This window comes from Microtus pennsylvanicus, chromosome 15, assembly GCF_037038515.1.
Source record: "Microtus pennsylvanicus isolate mMicPen1 chromosome 15, mMicPen1.hap1, whole genome shotgun sequence".
Classification (NCBI taxonomy): Eukaryota; Metazoa; Chordata; class Mammalia; order Rodentia; family Cricetidae; genus Microtus; species Microtus pennsylvanicus.
In genome coordinates this window covers 35910312-35935348 of record NC_134593.1, presented here as the reverse complement: position 1 = coordinate 35935348, position 25037 = coordinate 35910312, and the positions used below count along the sequence as shown (strand labels likewise).

Sequence of the window (25037 nt, the reverse complement as noted above, 5' to 3'; positions counted from 1 at the left end):
CTCAGCCAGTGCTCCTCTGCCACCTGGACCTGAGGTTGCTCTTCAATGTAGCTTCCTGATTCTTCTTTCTGGCAAATCTCATCCTCCAGGACATGACTCACCTCTGTCTGCCCAGTTCTTAGCATAGTGCATTAATCACACACATGAGAGGCACACAATATGCTTCCTGGATGAATAGAAGGAGTCATTGGGGATGACGAGCCCATTCTCTTTGGGTTTCTCTCCATGCCACAAAACTCAGCCAAGTTCTAGGTAATGGCGCTGGATAATCACATCCAATTACTATACACTCCAAATTACTCTAATTTCAACTTCATTAATTTGGCTGGCCTTTCCAAGACTGTCTTAAATAAAGAGTTTCTCTCTGCTGAGTTATTTCAAATAGAACATTTTTCGGACTGAATTATTTTAATATCTGCCTTATTTCTAGGTCATGTCCCATGTTTTGAGCTTTCTATACCAAATGACTGAGTTTTTAATTTTTTAAAAAAGTTTCTGCTGAAGGTAATTCCAGGCAGAAATGTCTGTGTTCCCTCACTCACAACTCCTTTCTTTAGCCAAACCTTTCTGGGTTTGGTACCAATCCTGTTTTTGCCCCTTTCTTTGGGAATAATGGGGGGGGGCACTTAGCTATTCAGGAGTGAAAGGAGATAGAAAAATGATTTTAAAAACCTTTACGTGGAAGGTAGAACTGTTTTTGGCGCAGATTCGCCAATATCATTCAAAATGCATTCAAACTCCGTTTCAGTTTAGTATTTAGCTTAGTGTTCCTCACAAAGTCACTGCCTAACCATCCTAAAGCAAAACAGCATATTTTCCAGTCTAATACAACAAAACCAAACCACCAGAACCATTCACTTCTGAGTAAACACCATCAGCACACCATCCTGGCAGAGCATCACGGCTGATACAGTACACAGGGGCAGCGGCCTTCTTGCCTTTGGGGTCCCTAGTACTGCAGGGGGAAGAAAAGAAGCTTGCCCCTGGGTTTGTAATCTAAATTAAACAAGCAACATGAGTCACGCAGGTTTCACAGGTGAGAGTTAATTAACATTTGATCCCAAGCAGAGGAAAAAAAGGGGAGAGAAAATTAAAATCAATATTAACAGCACCAGAATTCACTTCAAACATTACAGGCGCCATTTGTAATGTGAAGATAATTTTAAAAGCTTGTAACATTGCCAGGTCTGCTTGCCACCCCTTGCATTGGAATCTACTGGGCCGACTCCAAAATGCCCATTTTCAGGTTGTCTCATGCAGCCTCGCAGACAAAAGACAGAACTGCCCAAAATCGCAACATGGGCAAAGTGAACTCTGGGATGCACGCCTGTTTTATGACTCAAGGACTGACACTTGTCTTCCCACACTTCCTGTGACTAGGGGACACAGTGACACTGGATCTACGGTTATCTCACACTCGGTTTATTCATAAGAATGTAACCTCAAGTCCTTAACACGAACGACTACTATTTGAAATTGACATATAAACAGTTTAAGCCTCTGTAATTGAATTCTCATGCAATTAGCTTCTTTTTTTATATAAAGTCACTAAAATATATGTATTGAAAAACTGACTACCCAACCAGCCAGTACAATGTCTTTTTTAATGTAAAGTGAATTCATTTTCAATACTGAAGCACTGATAACACAAGCTTTCCCGAAGAAGAAGGCAATCTACTTACTATAAAGTGAAAGGATCCTGAAATGCATTACCCATGAAATCTGGCTGCAAGATGTTCTCAAATGAGCGTCCCAAGAACTGGTAGGACAGACCTGAAAAGTTCAGAATGTGAAACGTGCTAGGCAGTGGTCCTCTTAGCAACCACTGAATATTCTCTTCCCTCCCTCTGCCCCAGGAAAACAAGATGAAACAGGTTCCCCACTTGTCCATCAGACTGCCACAAATGGCAAAGTCAGTGTCCACGCTGCAGACAGCCACTGCTCACAGCACTGACATAAATTATACCTAACTGTGCAGTCACACAAAGAAAAGAGTCTGCTGCGCTAGTTCCAAGCTATGTCTTGCTGTTAACTAGTCCCTCCCTGGTATGCTCAATTCATGACTGGAAGACACGTTCATCTCTTCACATACCCACCCCTACCAAAGTCTGAGTAGTATAGGATTGCAGAACAAAACTGTAAAGATTTCATACCCTTCAAATAATTGTGTTTCAACCACATGGGAAAATAGCAATAACAAAAAGGACAACAAATGGTACATAAAATGCCTTCTGCAGCAAAAGTAGTGCAGAGCCCTAATAGCAACCACTTTGCAGAAGGCACAGTGGCTGTGCTATTGGAAGACACCATCAGCTCGGTTATTTTCTACACAAAGAACTAAAAGATAATAACCTCTATGCACAAACGAACCTTGGGCTTTACAAACATGTCAGGAGCATCAAAAGGCATTAGAGTAAGCCCTACTCGATGTGGTGATTTAGCCTCGACTTTGTCTGGATGCTCCAAAGGAAAACGGAGACCCAGTTTTTCAGTGCACCCAAAGCACTCTCTTAAAAAGCTTTCTCCTTTTATCTTGTACAGACAAATTGTTTTCCAAATATACTGCTGGGATTGCTGATCCTCCAGCTGACCCCTTTCCCAAAGACTTGCTACAGCTTCAACAAGGAAAGCAAAAAGGAGATTTTTATCAGTTGAATTGTGTGTCCCCACCCCCCACCCCCAAGTATGTGGATGTCCTGACATCCAGCACCTTTGGATCTGGCTCTCTCTGAAAACAGACTTTTAAGCTGAGGTCATTAGGCAAAGCCTAATGTAATATAACTGATATCATTATGAGAAAAGAGAGGAGACAGAATGTCTTCGGGTGATGGAGCAGAGACATAAGGGCTGGAGCATAGGCTCGGATGGCCAATGGTGTTCAACAAACCAAGAGAAGACAAAGGGAGCAAGGATTCTCTCCTACAGGCAGCAAGAGGAACACAGCCCTACAGACACCTGATTTCAGACCCTGAGTCTCCAAAACCCCAGGGCCCTTCTTTGGTTGTTGGTTTTCAAGATAGGATTTCTCTTGTTTAACAGCCCTGGCTGTCCTGGAACTCACTCTGTACACCAGGCTGGCCTCGAACTCACAGAGATCTGCCTGCCTCTGCTACCTGAGTGCTGGGATTGAAGATGTGAGCCACCACCTCCCGCTCTTCCCTGTTGTTTTTAAGTCACCTCATTTAATAGGAGCCCTTAGAAAATCAATTCAAGAGGTGGCTCTTCCAAGTTTTGGGGGTTTTGTTTGCTTGCTTGTTTCTTTTTGTTTTGTTTTACTTTCAAGAACAGCATGGAAATTACTCTTGATGGGTGGGGCTATCCCAGGGGCTAAGATTTTCCATATTAGACGTTTTTATCCTCCATCAAATGAGAAACAAAACATTCTAATGCAATTTAACTCTTTTAAATCTGAGGCATCACTGGGATTTAGGAGCCACCCTGCCTTCCCTCTTAAGGGAACCATGCAGGAAGCAATGAATGAATCCAAAAGTACCCATGGTCAGCCTCCTTCCTTACTTTGCATGTTTTAGAACACTAAGACCCAAAGAATCCACAGGAAGGTGTTTTTACCACTGCAGGTATGAGCGTATGGATGGTAACTCTGTTCTTCAGTGAAATCAGCAGCAGGTGAGGAGACAGGCGAAAACATATTTTTAAAAATGTAACATAAAGGAGATTCTTATTTGTATAGTTTGGAACAGATACATGGGATACATTCACAAGAATGGGGTGGAGGATACCCTAGAAGACAGTATCTGATAATTTGTTATTAGTCATACTTTTAGAGATCTCTGGAGTTTATTTTTTCAGATGAGAAAATTATGCCGACGATGCATCTGTGAGACACCACTGCCAACCATGACCCGGGTAGGCTTTCTCCAGACCACAATTCACAGGCTGCTACCATTAAGAGGGGATGGCGGTACTTGGTTATAACAAGCTTCCAACAGCCCAGCGAAAGCCAGATTGGTTTCAGGAAAGGGAGAAAAAAGAGAAGGAAGGAAGCAAGGAAGAGGATGGGAGGGAAGAAATTGATCATTTAAATAAAAATGGAGAACGTATTAATACACTATAAGCCAAAATACTCAATATGGACCAAGACCATGGTTCAGAGACTAACAGTGCTTGTGACTGAGCCTGGACCAGGTTCAATCCTGAAGACCCAGATGGTGGAAGGAGAGGACTGACAGACCCAAACAAGAAGCCTTACTTTGACCTCTAAATGTCTGACGTGGCACACGCATATGAACACATGCAAACACACATAAAGAGTTACCAAAATATCCAATATTTATATCATCAAAAAACGTGACACTTAAGGTAAAAATCTAGTAGTGGGGCTTCTAAAAGCCAAGTTGGAATCTTGTAGACAGACAGATACAGGAGAGAGAGAGAGAGAGAGAGAGAGAGAGAGAGAGAGAGAGAGAGAGAGAGAGAGAGAGAGAGAATATGAATCATACCAGAAGGTCACTGAAGGTTAAGGCTTAGAACCGCAGCCCATCCACTTAGCTGTGAGCACAGCACAGCGTTGGGAAGGACCTACGCTCCCCACTTCCCGTAAAAGTGCATCATTACAAAAGGGAAGTGAGCAGTAGAGGACGATCATCAAAACCCATCTTCAGGACCAACCCGCCTTCCATTTCCCTCCTTTCATTGACTTTTTAAAAGCCCATTCGGCATGCTCTCAGTCAGCTTGGTTGCAGGGAGCAGCGTTTAATGTACCTTATTGATTCAACTGCACATTTATACTTGGGGAGAAACTTTTGCTATAGTGCATTTATTGATCTTTTAATTATTAATGCGGGCTACAGGACATGAAGAGCTTTACTGTAGAAAATTTTATATTTTCCTACATTGGGGCAACGAAAATTATCAAAAATCGTCAGCATATGAGGCACAGCACCTTGCATAGCCCCTCGAAAAAGGCTATGCAACAGGTTACGTGTCTAGTGTGCTGGTACTAAAAATTATTTTTCTAAACTTAGAAAGATATGAGCCTAAACAATTCACTGGATGAGAAAAAAGTTCTTAATTTCCAGAAATATTATGATAGACATGCCCTAACTTGACCAAGAATAAGAAAAAATCCCTCTCAGCATGGCTGCAGAAACAAAGCAGACGAGCAAGCTTTCTGGGGGAAAACAACAACAGCAACAACAAGATGTCATGAGTTAAGTTCCTGTTCAAACAGTCATGGACAAACTCAAGTGCCGCATAGTATCAGGGAAAAGACTTTATCCCATTTAAATTAACACTTCTAAAACATTTTTATTTATTCCTTAAGAATCTCATACATGTACACAATGCATTTGATCACAGTCACACCTGGACTCCACCATGCCAGCTTCATTGGAAGTGAACATTGTAATACTCAGTCTTTCTAGAAACGTGGAGAGAACAAAGATACCAGGTTAAAGATGAGAAGAGACGAAACGGGGTTGCTAACTTTCTCCCCCAAATCACTCCTGAAACACCACCAACCTGAACTTGGATAAATCAGAAGGTATATAGGTATATTCCTAAATTGAGGCCTAATCCACAAAGCAGACCGCTAGTGGAAGCCAGTTTTACATACATGTGCACACACACACACACACACACACACAAAACCACTGACCAGTAAATGCATTTCCCATTGCATCTGTGCTTTCCAATATCAAGGCAGCGATGTGTGTAATAAAGTCGAGACACCTCAGCGTCAGGGATCAACTTTGGAATAATAACTTAAACTGGTGTTTCTGCTTTCCAAGGTCCCTCACATTTGCTCTTTCCAGGATGATAATGGAACTATCAGCCACTCCTGGGCCCCATGGCTCTGCATGTTAATGCAGGGTCACACATCTCAAACATTAAGAGCAAGGACCTGAGACTAGTGATGGAGCCCTGTGCAGAACTATTCCGAATAGATAAGGCGACTTCTTCAGGACCAATCTCTCTGGCCAAGGACACCACTCACTGGCACAAGTTACATACACTGCATACCTTCTAGAAAGAGCCATCTGAGTAAATATACATGTCATCACAAAAATCATAATTAGTCAAAGTCTTAAATCTATTTAACCTTTATTATTTTAAATTCTCATATATCTAATTTTCCAGCCCCAGTGAACACACAATGGACCTTACACAGCAAACACAGGTAGATGCGAGGCCTGGTTCTTATATTTTCCCACATCCCACACAGACCAGGGATTTGGCTTCACATAAATCAGTGCAGAAAGAAAATGGGGCTACACTTTTAAACCACTGTTCTGTTCTTTCTGAAGAATTTTAACTTTAATTTAGACCTAAATTCATCATCATCAGTTTCTTTAAAAACTATGGATTTTAAAAGAAATGGCTAGGGAAATTCTATTTTAAAGATGTCACTTCTAAAATATAATCATAAAGCATTGAAAAGGTCACACAATTTCTTGTGAAAAGTCCTTTTACCCAGGCCCCAAGAGTACACAGTATATGATACCATCTAGAAGAAATAATTTTCTAAATTCAGCCTTAGTAATTTATATATAAAAGTCTTTAATCAGTTTTTTACAACATAATGACAGGCAGTTAGATAGCCAATTATATAGTCCATGTAATAATTTATAGAAAGTCTCTTTAACATTTTATGAAGAAAAATATCACATTCTAAAAGTATCTCTTCTAAGGTAAACTGCCTTTCTCTCATACTGTACAGCCTAACAATGGAGATGGCACCTCACAGATTATAAAGGCTAGTATAGTAGGGAACGCTCGCATCATCTCTGCTATATCCCTCGTCTCGTATATATCTAAATAGGAACAACATTTTTATTAACCTCTTTTCAGACAGAAGGGTTTTTACCACCTATAGCTTTTTAGTTGTATAGTAAAGATGTTTTGGGGGTGGATGAAGGGAGCTAATGCTGAAAAGAGACAGCAGGATGGGGGTTCATCTTTCCTGGGTTCCGTGTGCACCTTCCTTCCTGGATAGCTCATTACAGCAAGCATATGTGGGTGATATTTCATCTCAAATGCTCTGAAACTGAAACTATCTAATATATTCATAGTAGAATTGCTGATAGGAAACTTAGCTTAACACTTGCTTCGATTAAAACTGTAAAATGCCACTGTCTTAAATCCTGCCTGCCCCTGCTTACACAGTTCTGTTCCTCCTCCATCTGAACCTATTTTCATCTGGGACGCAGGGTCCCCACTTTTCACCTCCATGGTTAAACAGGGTTGTCCCTTTATGGACCGTGCTCATCAACCTACAAAGAAAGACACGTTTTGTGAAAAAGAAAAAAAACCTCCATATTATCTACCACTTCTGTCACAGTTTCCTCAGTTCCCACTAAGTAGATTAACTGCCTCCAGCTGCCTGCTGCCATCTTACATGAGCTGTTCATTCAACAAATGCTCTCTGTGTGTCTGCTCTGTGCCAGAATTCTTCAGGGCACTGGGGATATGTAAAGATCAGCAACAGGCAAAACTCCTTTCCTTCGTGGGAGGAGAAAACAGTAATATTCTAGATAAGCCGGTGACTTAAAAAAAACCTGTGATACAGACCCAGGTAAAACCCAAAGGCCTGAGGACAAAAGGAACAGTGCATGAAGTCTCAGTGGTCCAGGATAGATGATAAAGCAGAAGGAAGCAATTCTTACTGGTAAATATCTTGGCAGTTAATTGGACATCCATAGCCTAGTCAAGTTTGCACAGACAATTACCCATCAGTCCCTAAGAGGTGTGATAAGAGTGAGGGCTCCTTCAGGACAGGGGAGTGGTGAGAAGTGCTAAAATTCTAGATGTTTCTCAGGTTGACATGGATACAAATGGTGGCCTGAATGAGAATGTCCCCCATAGCCTTGGGCATTTGAACACTTGCTTCCTGGCTGGTGGTGCTGTTTGCGAAGATTTAGGTAGTATGAACGTGCTGGAAGAAAAATTCTGGGAGTGAAAAACCTTCGCCTATTTCTAATTTGCTCTCTTTGCTTCATGCTTGCATTTGAAGATGTGAGAGTTCCTAGCTTCTGTTCCTGCCACCACACCTGCCACCACATCTGCCACCACACCTGCCACCACACCTGCCACCACACCTGTCACCATACCTGCCACACCTGCCACCACACCTGCCACCACACCTGTCACCATACCTGCCACCACACCTGCTACCACACCTGCCACCACACCTGCCACCACACCGGTCACCACACCTGCCACCACACCTGCCACCACACCTGCCACCACACCTGTCACCATACCTGCCACACCTGCCACCACACCTGCCACCACACCTGTCACCACACCTGCCACCACACCTGCCACCACACCTGTCACCATACCTGCCACCACACCTGCCACCACACCTGCCACTTGATGCCATGGCAGAGGTTTACTTCTTTGAAACTATAACCCCAAATAAACTCTTCCTCACATAAATGCTTTGGTCATGGTGTGTGGTCACAGCAACAGAAAAGTAACAGACACAGTGTGTCAGAAAGAATTTCAAACTGATGTGTGGGGTTTTGAGGTCAGCAAATGCAGTTTCAGTCTGGGGAAACCTATAACATGATCGCTTGGGCTGTTGTGCGATAAATAGCTGGGGAGAAAAAAGGAAAAGCTGAAAAGGAATCAGGAGGCTGCTTTGATAATCTCACTTGAGGAATGCACTTGTAATGCTATTACTATTCCTTAGAATCAAAATGACTGACAGCCAACAAGTTATTGTAGAGCAGTAAGTTTCACCCAGAGGGCAGAGGGGAGGCAGGCGCCCCACGATCATACTCCACCAGAGCATCTTCCAGGGAAGCAGGAGACCCTGCTTTCTATCACCCCGGAAACTCTCTAAGTATGTTTTGTGCTACATTTTCTAATAGGCCCGGCCCAGGGGGCTCTCAAGCATAAATTCTCCAGCTCTGTTAAAACCCTTGAGAAGACGGTCAAGGCACAGCTCAAGGAGCTCACCCAATGACACCAAGAAAAGTCGCAGCGGCTCTAGTGTCCCTTGAAGAAATGTAATCCCCTCCCCTGGCTGAGGGGTGGTGGTGCCAGACAGGGGCTGCCAGGGCAGGGAGGAAACCAGTCCAGAGCTGTGGCTCCTTGGTCTGCATAGGGCTTTTTGTTTTGTTTTTTTCACAAAGCACTCTCCACTCCTTTCTCTCACAGAGCGTGTTCCCATCTCAGTGACAATGTGTCTGTGGGGCATGAGGAAGGGCACGGGCTAATGCTCCCTTCCAGTAAAAGCCTGTGACTTCAGGCCTTCTCAGAAAACAGGTTCTGGGCACTGTTGTCATGGTTCTAAGAACCCGTTATGGAAACAGACAAAGAGACTCTAGCTCACCCTAATCAGTCCCCGGAGTCATTTCTCCCCAGTGAACCAATAGCTAATGAGGAAGCTGTGCCCTCCAGCGCTCGGATGTGCAGAAGGAAGGAGCCTAGGATACCACACCGAGGATTTCCAAGGCACACAAAGGAAACTGTGACTCTGTCCTCCGGCCTGGAAGAAAGGCACAGAGCAGGCAGGACGCTGGGGTGGACTGCTAAGCAGTCCTGTGTGGAGGGATGGGCAGCACGTGATGAAGCCCTCCAGGGCCTGATATTAAAACAAACAACCCCAAGGTAAATAGGAATACTATTTGCTTCAATTAGGTCTAGGCTTCAGGAGTGTGAACTTTAATATTTCCTCAGTGTGCAGCTCTGTGAATACTCTCACCATTATTAAAGCGTGTTTATACAGGGTTTGGCTTTTCATCTATTATGGAAAAATTACATCTTGCCAACAGCACCACAGAGGCCTAAACAGTAAATCCTCCACTGACCTTGAACCCAAGCTAAAGCAAACAGTCACTCTCCTTGGTGCTGAACTGCCTAAACAATACTCGGTGTAAACGGCTGTGCATATAAATTACAGCTACAAGGTGTCTTAGCTTAGCGGTATGGATTACTCGAGGTTTCTTCTCCAGAAGGCAGTGTCTGCAGAAAGTTCCTGGTACAAGAACTCCCTGTATGTTTCCTCACAAATGACGGACATTTGCTCAGAAGCACTAGAGTGACCAGGACTTGAGACCCACAGAGGGGCTGGCAGGGTCCCTACAGAGTCGCTTAGGTTTTCTGAAAGCAAAGGGAATGAAGCTTCTCAAGAGAGTTGCTGTGCTCTGAGAACAGGTAAAACAGCACCTGAAACAGCGAGGCACTGGGAGACGAGCAGCAGAGGAATGGATCACAGCTGATCGCACCAGAGCCAGCCACGATCAGTCTATCCCCATGAAAGACAGCAAGGAAAAACACACCAGCATGGGAAAGTGCTTACAGGATAACAGCAAGTGTGGGCAACAAGATACAAGATGATAAAAGACATAAAACTAGGATTACAGAGAGTAGAGGTTCACAGAAAATATGTAGAAATCAAAGTCATTGGAGGTAAATGACAGAAGTAGGAGCATACCTATTTTCTTTTGAAGTTCCCTTTAATTTTACCATAAGCGCACATACACACTCACGCACACACATGCACACGCGATCACACGCATGCATGCACACATGCACAAACGTGCACATATGCACACAACATACATACACATACACACGTGCGTGCATTTTAAAATGACGTCAAAAGGTCAGAAGATATGTGAATATTTCCAGCAGTGTTTCTAAAAGGGGAGGCTCTAAGCCAATCGCACTAACAGGAGACAGAAAGAAGAATGTTGTCCGGCCACAAACACGAGAGAAGACATTTCATGCTATACAAAAGATCGTATCTATGCGAGACAATGTGACAAGAGACTTCTGAAAAGGAAAGTAGATGTAAAAAAAAATTAAATAAATTACAAATTAATGAGTAACAGTAAATAAAACAGCAAAAAATAAAAACAGCAGAGTACATAGAACTTTTGAGGGGACTCCTAGCACATGACCGATTCTTCAAAAGCCAGGCAAGGAAAAGAACTCTGCCTCCAAATCCGTTAACCAGAAATCCATTTTCTTGCTTCCAGACAGCAACCCAAATTTCAGAATGCACTTAATCTACCCCTAACAAGTTTATTAAATTTCTGTTGATAAATTACCATTTTTATATATCATGTTAGTCGAAGACAGTGTCCCAGATGCTGCCTGTAACTGGAGTAGCTAAACTATTTAGTTCCTGGATCTTTTGCCCCTCCAGGATGGAAGGCTGGAGATGGAGACAGAAGTCAGTGGTACCTGGTAGCATAATGCAAATAACAGCTTCTTCCCCTGGCAACCACATCATCACCACAACACACCGTAGGCCTCTCCTCTGAAAAATTACATACAATTTCAAAAAATTATGAGATTCCAATGACATATCAATGATAGCTTACTTTTTAGCACAAAGTAGATACTCCATTATGCTTCTGGATAGATAAACTAGCATGCTAAGGTTGCATATGACACTAGAATTTATAAGGAGGAAGGGGAAACATGGTATTCTCCATGAGTCTATTCCCTTCTAATATGTAATTTCTTTTTATTGTCAACTTCTCTGCCAAACTGCCACTGTTGTTACTGCTCCCCTCAGCAAGCCTCCCTGTCACCTGTATACCATTCTTACACTTAAGAGAATATTTCTGGCCAGGCAGTGGTGGCGCACACCTTTAATCCCAGCACTCACAAGGCAGAGGCAGGCAGATCTCTGTGAGTTTGAGGCCAGCTTGGTCTACAAGAGCTAGTTCCAGGACTAGGTCCAAAGCAACACAGAGAAACCCTGTCTTAAAAAACAAAAAAAGGGGGGGGGGTCTGTACCTGCTGTCTTTTCTCAGAAACATAAACTCAAGGATGAGGAGATCTGCATCTTTATAGTTCATGAAAGGCAAGCAACCACCAAGCCACACAGAGAAGAAAATATTTCTATGCTTTCAGTCCAGAGAGAGAGAGAGACCCCTTGAGAGTCAAGATCTACTCGGGGCACTTAGGCAACTCCAGGTCCTTTCAGAATGTCGAGATGAACTGTTTGAAGATCCAGATGTGAGGAGCACAAGAAGCTGTGTGCCTGACCCTTGTGGTGTGTGAGAGTCAGCAGCACCATCCAGAGGTCCTTAAAGCATCCTTGCAGTTTAAGGAAAACCATGGATAGAATTCATAGAAGTATTTAACAAGATTAGAATTTCAATTATGAATTCAGACAACAAAAGCACGCATGGATGTATTAACAGCCCATGTATATTTGTCACCAACAGAAGACATGAATGCGTTCATATCTCATTGCAATTCTGGCGAGTGTGTCAAAGTATTTTCTATGTTCATCACCATTATAGTGGCCATTATAGTCACTAAAAGATCTAACATATAATAACAAAAAAATATATGTTGCTAGAACCCAAATATGTTTTAATACTTTGACAACTATTCTGTTATAACTGCATCCCTATCAGACCTGGTATTCAGTACATTTATACACTTCTCTCTGAGGAAGAGGCCACGGATTCCAGCAGTCAGCTAAAGAAGTCCACGCACAGCACAAGAGGTTCAGAACCCTGCTCCTGGCAGTCTGGCCCAAGCACTGAAAGCAGTATGCAGCCACCCATCACTTACAATACTTTCAAATGTGAAAATTAACACTATTTGTGGATTCACAGCATTCTGATATATATACATATATACACATATATGTGATTTATGTGTATAGACCTAAAGCATATATTACTTGCATATTTATAAAGTTCAAATCTAACTTGCGATTTATGTTTTCTAAAAATGCAGCTTACTCATACAATAGTCTGACCTGAGTTATTTTTATTACTTTTTACCATAGGGTTTAAAACAAACGTTTTTGTCAAGGACTTGGGGTTTAAGTCCTAAATCAGATTTACTAACCCAGCACTATAACCCTTGTTTTCTCCTCTATACAGTGTGAATGATAATAAACCCCTTGTCCTGGTTAGTTTTTGGCAACTTGACACAAGCAAGAGTTACCTGAGAAAAAGAACTTTTTTTTTTTTTTTTGGTTTTTCGAGACAGTGTTTCTCTGTGGTTTTGGAGCCTGTCCTGGAACTAGCTCTTGTAGACCAGGCTGGTCTCGAACTCACAGAGATCCACCTGCCTCTGCCTCCCGAGTGCTGGGATTAAAGGCGTGCGCCACCACCGCCCGGCTGAGAAGAAGAACTTTAACTGAGAAATCATCTCCACTATTGCCTGTAGGCAAGTCTGTAGAGCATCTTATAGTTTTGGTTGTGAGCCTAGCCTTTAATGGCTGAGCCATCTCTCCAGCCCTGCAGTGCATTTTTTTTAATGATAGATGTGGGTGGACCCAGGCCTCAGAAGCAGAGCCTGAGTTGTAGTTTAAAAAAAAAAGTAGACTGAGCAAGCCATGAAAAGCGAATCAGTTAGCATTGTTCCTTCGTGATCTCCCTGACCTCTCTATGATGAGCTGTAAATGGTGAAGTAAAATGCCGTCGTGATCAAATACCTTGACCAAAAGCTGATGCGGGAGTGTCATATATCAATCTTTTGATTTCATTGGTTAAGTAATAAACAAACTGCTTGGGCTCATAGCTTAGAACATAGGTGGGTGGAGTAAATAGAATAGACTGCTGGGAGGAAGAGGAAGTGAGCTCAGAGACACCATGCTCCCCTCTCCTGGGCAGACGTGAGAGCTCTGCTCTCTGAGGCAGACACACGCGATGAAGCAAGCCGCCAGGTTAGACATGCTGAATCTTTCCCGGTAAGACCGGTGCTCACAGATTATTAGAGATGGGTTGATCGGGATATCAGAATTAGTTAGTAAGGGCTAGAGCTAAAGGGCCAAGCAGTGTTTAAAAGAATACAATTTGTGTGTTGTTATTTCGGGGCATAAGCTAGCAGGCGGCCGGGGTGCTGGGGATGCAGCCCCGCTGCTCATATCACTACAAAAAGCAACCTGGGGAGGAGAGGGTTTTTTCACCTTACAGCTCCAGGCCACACTCCAGCACTGACATCATGGCAGGAACTCAAGGGAAGAACCTGGAAACAGAAACTGAAAGCAGAGGCCATGAGGATATAGTATTTACTGACTTGCTCTACACGGATGCTCGACCTGCTTTCTTATATAACCCTGGACCACCTGCCCGGGAGTGGCTGCACACCACATGAGCTGGGCCCTGCACATCAACCATTAATCCAGACAATACTGCACAGCCTGCCTACAGGTCAACCTTACCCACACATGTCTATGTTTGTGATATTCTGGGAAAAAGCCACCCAGCGCACTCCTCAAAACACTGGGGATTAAACAGCACACACAGAGCACTACCCAGTGTCTGCAAATAGTCATGGTAGGGTTTCATGTAGTGAAGATTCAAGCCCCATAGCAGCACCTCTGTCCTAGCTGCTGATGTCATTTAGATGTATGGTGTCTTTAATGTTGCCCCTTTAAGAGAGTCTGCTGCTAGGAGGCAGTCAACAGAGGGCTTCAGGACACTGACACTGAACAGCAGACTGCCTGTTTGAATTTTACTCTTCCACTTCCAAGCTCTGCCACTTACTTCATTAGAGGTGAGAATTCAGACACATATCACCAGGAAAATAAGAGACTCCACTCCCAGGGGTATTAGGAGGTATTATTACATAAGGTTCACATTAGTAGCCATATGTAAAGCACACGCGGAAGTGCCTGGTATACAGCACTTTGTAATTGTTGGGTATTTTTATTGCAATGGTAGTTATTACAATGGTATCCCAACAAGTTACCAAGAACTTCTTTGCCTTTCTTGAATTAAAATCTTACTGAATATTTGCATACATGAAGTGGAGTCAGTCTGGTTTACTATTTCCATGAAAACACTTGATGTTGATAAGGACAAGGAAGATAACCAATCCAGCCTCATTTATTTCCAATGAGTAACTAGAACAGTCCCAGATCCCATGGCTTTATAACCACATTAATTCCTGTGCAAGAAAGGACTGAGAGTCTGAAACAGTTCTTTTACACACCCTTGGGATAAACACATCATTGTTCTTTAAATATGTGCACACAGGTGCCTTCTGAGGCCCTTGCTGGAGCTCACCTTGGAGGAAGGAACCATGGAGATATTAGACTTCATGACGATGGCAAGGCCCATGTCAACACAACAGGAGCAGAGCCTCAGCTACTTCCCAAGAGGGAACATGGCCTGCTCCTCAACTGGCAATTAGTAGGTTGACTTAATTTAAACTTACACCAACCACTGATCTCTGAGAATGGAACTGATGATGTCATTTTCTGAAGAAAATAACAATAAAAATAATGCTGAGAACCACTTCAGTTCTCCGTGGTTTTAGGTGGTTGAGTATATTTGATCATCATGGCAAAAACATGGTATGAAGATGTTCTCACTGATAGTTCACCATTTCCTGCTTTTCTATTATTTGTTGCTTTAGAGTTTATAAATTCGATACTCTTTGATATATGCGATCTTAACTTTCTCAATGTATAATATAATGAATATTCAAATCATAGGACATACACCTCAGTGATTTTATTATACTGTAAAATGAATGCTCATCATTATGTCCAGAACTCACAAAACACCCAAATGCTGGGTCTGCTTTTTAAATTATAATAATTAAAAAGTTATAAACTTTAAGAAGCATTAATGCTTCTCCCGGATGCACGGAGAGGTAGCCCCTGCAGACACTTTTTCCAACACACATGGCTAAAAGCCCATACCCAAGAAAGACAAAAACAGGAAGCTTTATATCTTGGAAAGAAATAAAATTTGGCACAGTGCAGACTTATTATCCAAAGATTAGCAGGCAGTAAAGCATTCAGGGTGGAGACAGACTGATGTGACCATCACAGTGGTTCATTCTTCAGTGGGCATGCCTAGACTGTAATTCAAGCAGCCCTTAATGGTACCCAAACTGCATCCTCCAAGCTTAAGGATGAAATGCTGCCCTTGCAAGGCTGGCTTCCAACACTACAGGGCACTTCTCACAGCACCCTGGGGAGAGAGGAGCCTGTGTTTAATGCTTGCAGCCTTGGAACACATTGAGATAGTTTCCCAACTTCCAGGCTGCCAACCATGATTCTCAACTCTGCTCGGATGGAATTCTGTGCAGGGCATCTTTATAATTCAGACTTAGGCAAAATCTCTGATCTGGAAACTTTTGTCAGAGGCTACCCAAGTAGGACAGACAAATGTGGCCTCTGTGTCACTGAGGTCAGAGGAAGCCAGAAGAATAAGACTGCAGATCCACATGTATGCTATGTGTCTGGCATTCAGTGCATAATTTTACATATGATTTTCTTTGGCGTCTAGTCAAACAAAACAATTATGCAAGAAGTATTCAAATAAAATCTTTATGAATGGAAAATATTCTTAATTAAAACCCCGTTCTTCTTTAATCTTCATGAGCATTAATTCTGGTGTGAGAATAATCTTCCCTGGACATAAACATGGCCTCAAACTTTTCCGATTAAACACCCTTAGCAGCTCTCCAGTTGCTGTGAGCTAATATCCTCACACTACAGGAGGACAAGACGAACTAGGGTCTGGATCTACTTCTCTGGCTTCCCCCACCTCCACAGCTGAAGAACACTGCCTTCCCGGGGATACCCACATGTCTGCCATGCCCCACCATATCCTCAATCTTTCCTCATGGCTATTGAATCTAGAACATTTTCTCTGTGTAGCAGTTTTAATAATGCCCATTCAACTCTCTCAGCTGAGCTACAGCCATTTCCACTAGAAAATCGGACACAAAGCCCTTCTAAGGTGGAGCACCTAGGCAAAGTCCTGGAGCACTTGTGATCTCCTGGCTGTCACGGTGTTTGACACTACCAATTTTAACAGCTTTTTGGAAAATAATTCAAATACAATAAGACTCACACTTTAAAGTATAGTTTTTCTAAATCTTGCCACGTGTACTTACCTGTGAAACCATCATAACAGTCAAGAGAATGAACACAGCCATTACTCAAAGTTGCCAGCTCGACGTAATACCCACCCCTCTCTGTTCAACCCCATCCCCACACAAGCCACTAACTTCCTTTCTAATACCATAGGACACCATCATTTCTGCAAGTATGAAGTCATACAGTATGTAGTCTTCATGGTTTTTCATAATTATTTTGAGATTCACCCACATTGTTGCTTGAAATCAATAGCTCATTACATTTTATTGCTGGACTTTCCGCGTGGGTGTGGATTTACTGCTGCGAATTTGTCTTTTCGACTGTTGATGGGCAGCGGGGTTGATTGAGGTTTTGCAGCTATTATCAAGGGCACTGATATGAAGCTTCACATTTAAGCTTTCATGCAGGCACGTTTCCTTTCCTCTAGGGCCCATACCTAGAAACGGGAGGATGTAGATCATGTGACAGGCACATGTTTCCTTTTGCAGCATACTGCTAAACTATTTTCCAAAATGGACGTGATGTTTTGCATTCCTACGGACAGTACATAATAGGAAGCTCTGTTTCTTCTATAGACTGTCAATGTTTAGTAGGGTTGTCTTAATTGCAGTCTCTCTAATATGTCTATTGTGTGGCTTCATTGGAGTTTTAATTTGCATTCCACTAATGGCAAACCCTATTCAGCATCTTCTCATGAGCTTACTTAACACCCATATTTCTTCCTTAGTGATGTATCTATTCAAATCATTTGCCCATTTTAGTGGATTGTTTTCTTCACAAAATTTGAGAGTAATTTATATATTCTGAATTGCAAATCAGGCATATGAGTTTCACTTTTCCCCCCAATCTGTGGCTTATCTTTGCATCCTTAACTGAATGTTTTTGGTGATGTTTGATAGATTGACTTGTTTCTTTAATGGATCGTACACTTAGATTATACCAAACAAGTCTTTGTCCAATCCAGCAAAGCATGTTCTGTCTTCTCTGAGTTATAGTTTTAAGTGTTATAATCATGTCTTGATCCATTTTTACGTTCAATCTTTAAATGTTTCATAAAGAAACATTTCCTCATTTTTTAAGGAAACCTTTCTCCAAACTGTCTTTGCATCTTTGTCTGAAGTCTGTCTCTAAAGTGGTGGGTCTATTTCTGGTTCTCTCTCATGTTCCACTGACCTATTTGTCAGTGGCAAGTTCTTTTGATTACTATTGCTTCAGAAGCCTTCAAATCAGACTTAATCCTCCTTCAGCCTTATCTAGCCTCTCCAAAACTGTTTTGGATATTATGGGTTCTCTCCATTTCTAAAAGGCCTTTCAGACTCATCTTTTCAATATCAGAACCTCTGGGGACACACTGGTTCTGTATGTCCACTCGGGGAAAAACAGGCATCATAACAATATTGTGTCTTTTAACTATGTATTTATATTTTCTCTAACCTCTCCAAAAAGTAAATATTTTATGGTTCTGTTGTTGAGGTTCTGCACTCTTTCTTCGTGCATTGCCCGGGTCTGAAAGCAGAGCCTTAGGAGACTAAGCAGGATTCTCCTGCTAAGATACAAACTCCAGCTGCAATCTTTTATTAGATTTATCACTACGTATCTCAGAGTCTTGATGCTATTGTAAAATGCATTTTTATTTCAGTGTCTGATTGTTCACTGCTAGTAGATAGTAATGCAATTGATTTTTATATATTGATATTGTATCCTACAACCCAGGCAGAGGACACTGGAAATAAGAATTAAGATTAACATCTCAATGCCTTGGGGGACAAAGAAAGCTGATCACAGCCACTCTCAGGAAAAGGTATGCTGTAGAAACACATTTGCTCAGGAGAGATGAGCAGAGACAGAGCCCAAATTGTATGCCTGTGCCTCTGACAGTTTGAGTGAGCCTTTAAGCCCATCAGCAAAGTGGTTTGGGGAAACTTTAAAGATGTCTTGTGTCTGGACCCTCCAGCAGTGGGTTCTGAAATGTGAAACACTTTAGTCCCTCACCACTACTGAGGCGCTCAGTGGGGACCAGTGAGCCTTGTGTTTGGTTTTAAGTTGGGTTCTGACTATTTTCCTTATTCTGTTATGACCACACATGCTAACCTAGGGATCTAGACCTGATTTCAAAATATGACTCAAGCTCTAAGTATTTTCTCTGTCAGTCTCCTTGCATTCTGAGTGGTCATTCTTTAGTTCCAAACCCACATGTCTACATAGTAACCCATGCTTGATGGAGGAAGGTCATTGGCTAATAAAGGAACTGCCTTGGCCCATTTTATTGGTTAGGACATAGGTAGGTGGAGTAAACAGAACAGAATGCCGGGAGGAAGAGGAAGTGAGCTCAGACTCGACAGCTTTCCTCTCGGGAGCAGATACCTCAGAGAGAGACGCCATGCTCCCAGCTCCCAGGCAGACGCACACTATGAAGCTCCGACCCAGGATGGACAGAGGCTGGAACCTTCCCGGTAAGCGCACCTAGGGGCGCTACACAGATGATTAGAAATGGGCTAAATTAATACATGAGAATTAGCCTAGAAGAGGCTAGATAGGAATGGGCCAAAGCAGTGTTTAAATGAATACAGTTTGTGTGTTGTTATTTCAGGGCAAAAGCTAGCCGAGCAGGCGGCTGGGGTGTTGGGGATGCAGCCCCACCGCCCTTATTACTACACATGCTGACTGTCTGAACACCTAAATGCACTGCTGTTCCTGTTGCCCCTAAGGAGGAAGCTTGCTTAACTACTCAACAGAACCCTCTGCTGCATTTATTCTCCATAAAAGCAGATTCAGACGTCATGTGGTTCTTTCCCTGCCACATCGCTGGGGCTCCATCTGCCCCACGAAAGAAAGGAAAACCAATTACTCTCCTGTCCCATACTGCATGGGAGCCCCAAGGCCCTTCCCTAACTGGGAGGGAAGGCGAGCATCTTCGGTGGTATTCCTGTCGCCAGGTGATTATCACTCCCAGAAACATCATCTTGGAGGATGGAAGACAGAGAGAAACAGATGCAAAGAAAAATATAACAAATCAGCATTGAGCAATGCGATCTGATCAAACATAGAAATGCAGTTGGGCCAGGCAGTGGTGGCGCACACCTTTAATCCCAGCACTCGGGAGACAGAGGCGGGTGGATCTCTGTGAGTTAGAGGCCAGCCTGGTCTACAGAGTGAGTTCCAGGACAGCCAGGACTGTTACACAGAGAAACCCCATCTGGGGAGGGGGGCAGACAAACAAAAAAAAACAAAGAAAACAACCAAAACTGCAGTTGGTGTTCTGAATATGTTAATAATTTAACAAGAAAATTTCAAAGCATGTTTTATAGTGTTTGCCACCTATTGTATTCTCAACAACAATGTACGAGCACCTCATTTCTCTGCATTTCCTCCACTATTTGGAAGAACTTAAAGCTTGATACACAGATTAATAGAAATGTGTTAAATTCATATATAAGAGCCGAAAGGAAGCTAGAGCTAATGGACCAAGCAGTGATTTAATTAATATAGTTTCTGTGTGATTATTTCAGGGCTAAGTGGCCGAGAACCAACAAGTGGCCCTTCCTCCAACAATAGGATGAGATTATTAAACACAGGTTATTTTCCTTGCTATGACTGTTACTGGAAAGACAATGACTGACATCTCAATGCATAGACATAAGCAAGCTTTAAGTTCTTCCTCTCTTGGATGCTCTCTTCATCCATCCAAGGTGAAGACAATGAAGTTGTTCCATATTTAGATGCATCCATCCATCCACCATTCGCACCACAGAAAATTACTGAGCATCTTCTACATGCTAGGCACTCTCTTAGATGCTGCTGTCACTGAAAGCAAGAAAGAGATAGCCTTGACACTCACAAGCCTTAAATTCGATCAGGATAAAGAAATGGTTACTTAATTACCACAAAGTATACAGCGAGAGGGTTTGTTACACAGATGCTGTAGTGACCTCTTTCAACATGTAGTCCTCTATTCAAAAGATACCACGTGACTCTTCCCTGCAAAACTACACTAAGAACATTCACTGTTTTTCTTTTTGATTTCTAGTTTTTAGCCATTTTATAAATTGAAAACATTTCCCTAATGGCTAAGAATGGTAAACATTTCCTTAAGTATCTTTTGGCCCTTTGAATTTTTTTTTATGATGTCTGAGCCATCTCTCCAATTTTTTAATGATGTCAAAAAAATTATTATGTATACAATATTCTGTCTGTGTGTATGCCTGAAGGCCAGAAGAGGGCACCAGACCGCATTACAGATGGTTGTGAGCCACCACGTGGTTGTTCGGAATTGAACTCAGGACCTTTGGAAGAGCAGGCAATACTCTTAACCTCTGAGCCATCTCTCCAGCCCCCCATTTGAGATTCTTCTTTTGATATTTCTCTGTTTAGTTTTGTATCCCATTTTTTAATTGGGGTATTTAGAATTTCGATGTCTAATTTCTCGAGTGTTTTATATATTTTGTAGATCAGTCCTTAGTCTGGTGTTGGTGAAGATCTTTTCCCATTCAGTAAGCTGACTTTTTGTCTTATTGACTGTGTCCTTTGCTTTACAGAAGCTTCTCAGTTTAGGAGGTCCCTTTATTTATTGTTGTTCTCAGTGTCAGTGCTCCTGGGGTTATATTTAGGAAGTGGTCTCCTATGCCCATGCATTGAAGGCTTCTTCCCACTTTCTCTTGTATCAGGTTCAGTGTGGTTGGATTTATATAGAGGTTTTTAATCCATTTGGACTTGAGTTTTATGTATGGCTAGATAGAGATCTATTTTCATTCTTCTGCATGTTGCCATCCAGCTATGCCAGCACCATTTGTTGGAGATACTTTTTTTCCATTGTATAGTTTTAGTTTCTTTGTCAAAAATCAGGTATTCATAGGTGTATGGATTAATATCTGAGTATTCAATTATATTCCATTGGTCAACCTCCCTGTTTTTATGCCAGTACCAAGCTGTTTTCAATGCCGTGGCTCTGTAGTAGATCTTGATGTCAGGGATGGTGAAGCCTCCGGGAGTTCCTTTATTGTACAGGATTGTTTTGGCATCCTGGGATTTTTGTTTTTCCATATGAAGTTGAGTTCATTGTTCTTTCAAGGTCTGTGAAGAATTGTGTTGGGATTTTGATGGGGATTTCATTGAATCTATAGACTGCTAATGGTAGGATTGCCATTTATCCAAGAGCATGGGAGATCTTTCCATTGTCTGGTATCTTTTTCAATTTCTTTCCTCAAAGACTTAAAGTTTTTATCAAATAGGCCTTTCACTTCTTTGGTTAGTGTTCCCCAAAGATATTTTGTATTATTTTTGGCTATTGTGAAAGGTGATGCTTCTCTGATTTCCCTCTAAGCTTCTTTATCATTTATATATAAAAGGGATACTGATTTTTTTTTAGTTGATCTTGTATCCTGACACATCACTGAAGGTATTTATCAGCTGTTGGTGTTCTCTGGCAAAGATTTTAGGGTCAATTATATATACTATCATATCATCTGCAAATAATGAAAGTTTGATTTCTTCCTTTCCAATGTGAATCCCCTGATCTCATTATGTTGTCTTATTTCTATAGCCAAAACTTCAAAAACTATGTTGAAGAGATATGGAGAGAGTGGACAGCCTTGTTTTGTTCCTGATTTTAGTGGAATCTCTTTGAATTTCTGTCCATTTAATTTGATGTTGGCTGTATCCTTTGCAATCAGAGAAATGCAAGTCAAAAAAACTCTGAGATCCCATCTTATACCTGTCAGAATGGCTATGATCAAAAACACCAATGATAGCCTATACTGGAGTGGATGTGGAGTAAGGGGAACATTCATCCATATCTGGTGGAAATGCAAATTTGTACAATCACTTTGGAAATTAGTATGGTGGTTTCTCAGAAAATTGGGAATCAGCCTACCTCAGGATCCAGCAATACCACTCTTGGGCATATGCCCCAAAGATGCTCAATCATACTACAAAAGCATTTGTTCAACTATGTTCATAGCAGCATTATTTGTAATATATTTGCCCCTCAACCAAAGAATGGATAAAGAAAATGTGATACATTCACATATTAGAGTGCTACTCAGCAGTAAAAAAAAAATTGACATCTTGAATTTTGCATGCAAATGGATGAAATTAGAAAACACTATCCTGCGTGAAGTAACACAGATGCAAAAAGGTGAACATGGTATGTACTCATTCATAAGTAGATACTAGCTATAAACAAAGGATTTTAAGCCTATAGTTCATGATTCTAGAGAAGCTAAGTAATAATGAAAAACATATATAGATCCACCTGGAAAAAAACTAAGAAAAACATATACAGATCCACCTGGAAAGTGGAAACAGACAAGATCGCCTGACAAGATTGGGAGCATGGGGGTGGGGGGAGAAAGGAGGGAAAAAGGGGAAGAGGAGGGGAGAAGGGGAGGGGTGAGGAGTACTTGAGGGAATGGGATAGTTGAGAAGGAGGAAGGACAGAGATGAAAGAAAGAAAAGAGATAACTTGATTGAGGGAACCATTATAGGGTTAGCAAGAAAGCTGGCTCTAGAGAAATTCCCAGGAATCCGCAAGGATGACCCCAGCTAAAATCCTAAGCAATACAGGAGAGGGGGCCCAATCTTGATTTGTCCTGTAGTCAGACTGATGAATATCTTAAATATCATCATAGAGCCTTCATCCAGCAACTGATGGCAGAGATTTACACCGGAGCTCTAGACTGAGCTCTCAAAGTCCAGTTGACAAGTTGGAGGGATGAGAATATGAGCAAAGAGGTCAAGACCATGATGGATACACCCAGTGAAACAATCTACCTGAGCTAAGGGGAGTTCACCAACTCCTGACAGACTGGGAAGGAACAAGCATATGACCAAACTAGTGGTTGACAGTTGTATGGCTGGGGCAGACTGAGGGGCCACTGGGCAGTGGCACCAGGATTTATCCCTACTGCATGTACTGGATTTTTGGGAACCTATTATTTTTGGATACCTTGCTCAGCCTAGATATAGTAGGCAGGGCCTTTGACTTTCCTCAAAAGCAATGTGCCTTACCCTCTCTGAGGATTGGATGGGGGTGGGGTGGGAAGGTACATGGAGGGAATGGGAAGAGAAGAGGGGGTGGGAACTTGGATTAGTATGTGTTTAAATTGAAAGAAAAGAAGGAAGGAAGGAAGGAAGGAAGGAAGGAAGGAAGGAAGGAAGGAAGGAAGGAAGGAAAGAAGGAGGGAGGGAGGGAGGGAGGAAGGGAGGGAAGGAGGGAAGGAAGGAAGGAAGGAAGGAAGGAAGGAAGGAAGGAAGGAAGGAAGGAAGGAAGGAAGACAGAAACTGAAAAGAACTCCTTCATTAATCTGGTACCCATAAGCAAGTAGCCTGACCTGGTTAAGTGAATTTTCTACAAAGCTCTAGTGTATCACCTTTTATTGGAATTTTATTTTACATTTCTAAAAAACAAATCCTTCTGAAATGCAGCCTATTTATTATACACTGTCTCCTATCACTGTAATACACAGATGATTATAGTTTGCACTGTTCCCGGTATCCCTGGTAATTACTATGAATGTTGACACTTTGCATCCATGCTGAGAAGGCTTTGAACCAACCTGACATACGCAGAGGAGCAGAGCTCTCTCTGATGCTCCCTAATGCCATCTGTCACATCCTCCACACCAATCCATGTTGCCCAGGGCACATACCAGCATGTTTGCCCCAACATGAAACACCTCCAGCTCAGTGAGGAACTGTTGCCCTTAGGGTCCACCGTCTCCACGGACACCTGTCAACATTGCCTGGTTCTGCCATCATTCCCCCAGTCAGGCCTGCTTGTTTTAGCTATGTTCGCTACCTTGTCATCCATAAGCTAGAACAAAAGCAAGTGTTTCCAAGGGAACCAACAGGCATCATAAATACACAATCTTAATGTTAAGAGACCCTCTGCTTAAGACAAAGTCCAAGCATGTGGTATTTATAGGAAATACCCACAGTGGAGAAGGGATGTTGAGCTTTTTTATGGGATTACAAATATTACAAAGCAGAGAAAACAAGAACCAGTCTGGCAGTGGGCATATGCCAATTATGACTATGATAATGCACATTGTTAGGACAGTACGAGCTCAGACATGTGTCCTACTGTGTCACCTACTTTCCCCAGATCCCTGAGATAAATACAATTATTATTAGTGAGACACCGAGCATCGGGTTGCTGCAAGTAACAGGAAGGACCCGAGGGGCTTCCTGCCCTCTATACTAGTTTTCCTCCCAGAAAACAAAACTTGAAGATCAGATACACGTGAAATAT

General features: G+C 42.2%; 1 protein-coding gene across 4 annotated transcripts in view; it reads right to left on the bottom strand.

The window, feature by feature from the left end:
• The window catches only part of Enox1 (ecto-NOX disulfide-thiol exchanger 1), a 565092-nt gene that overhangs the window by 512877 nt on the left and 27178 nt on the right, over positions 1-25037 (bottom strand). The window lies entirely within an intron of this gene.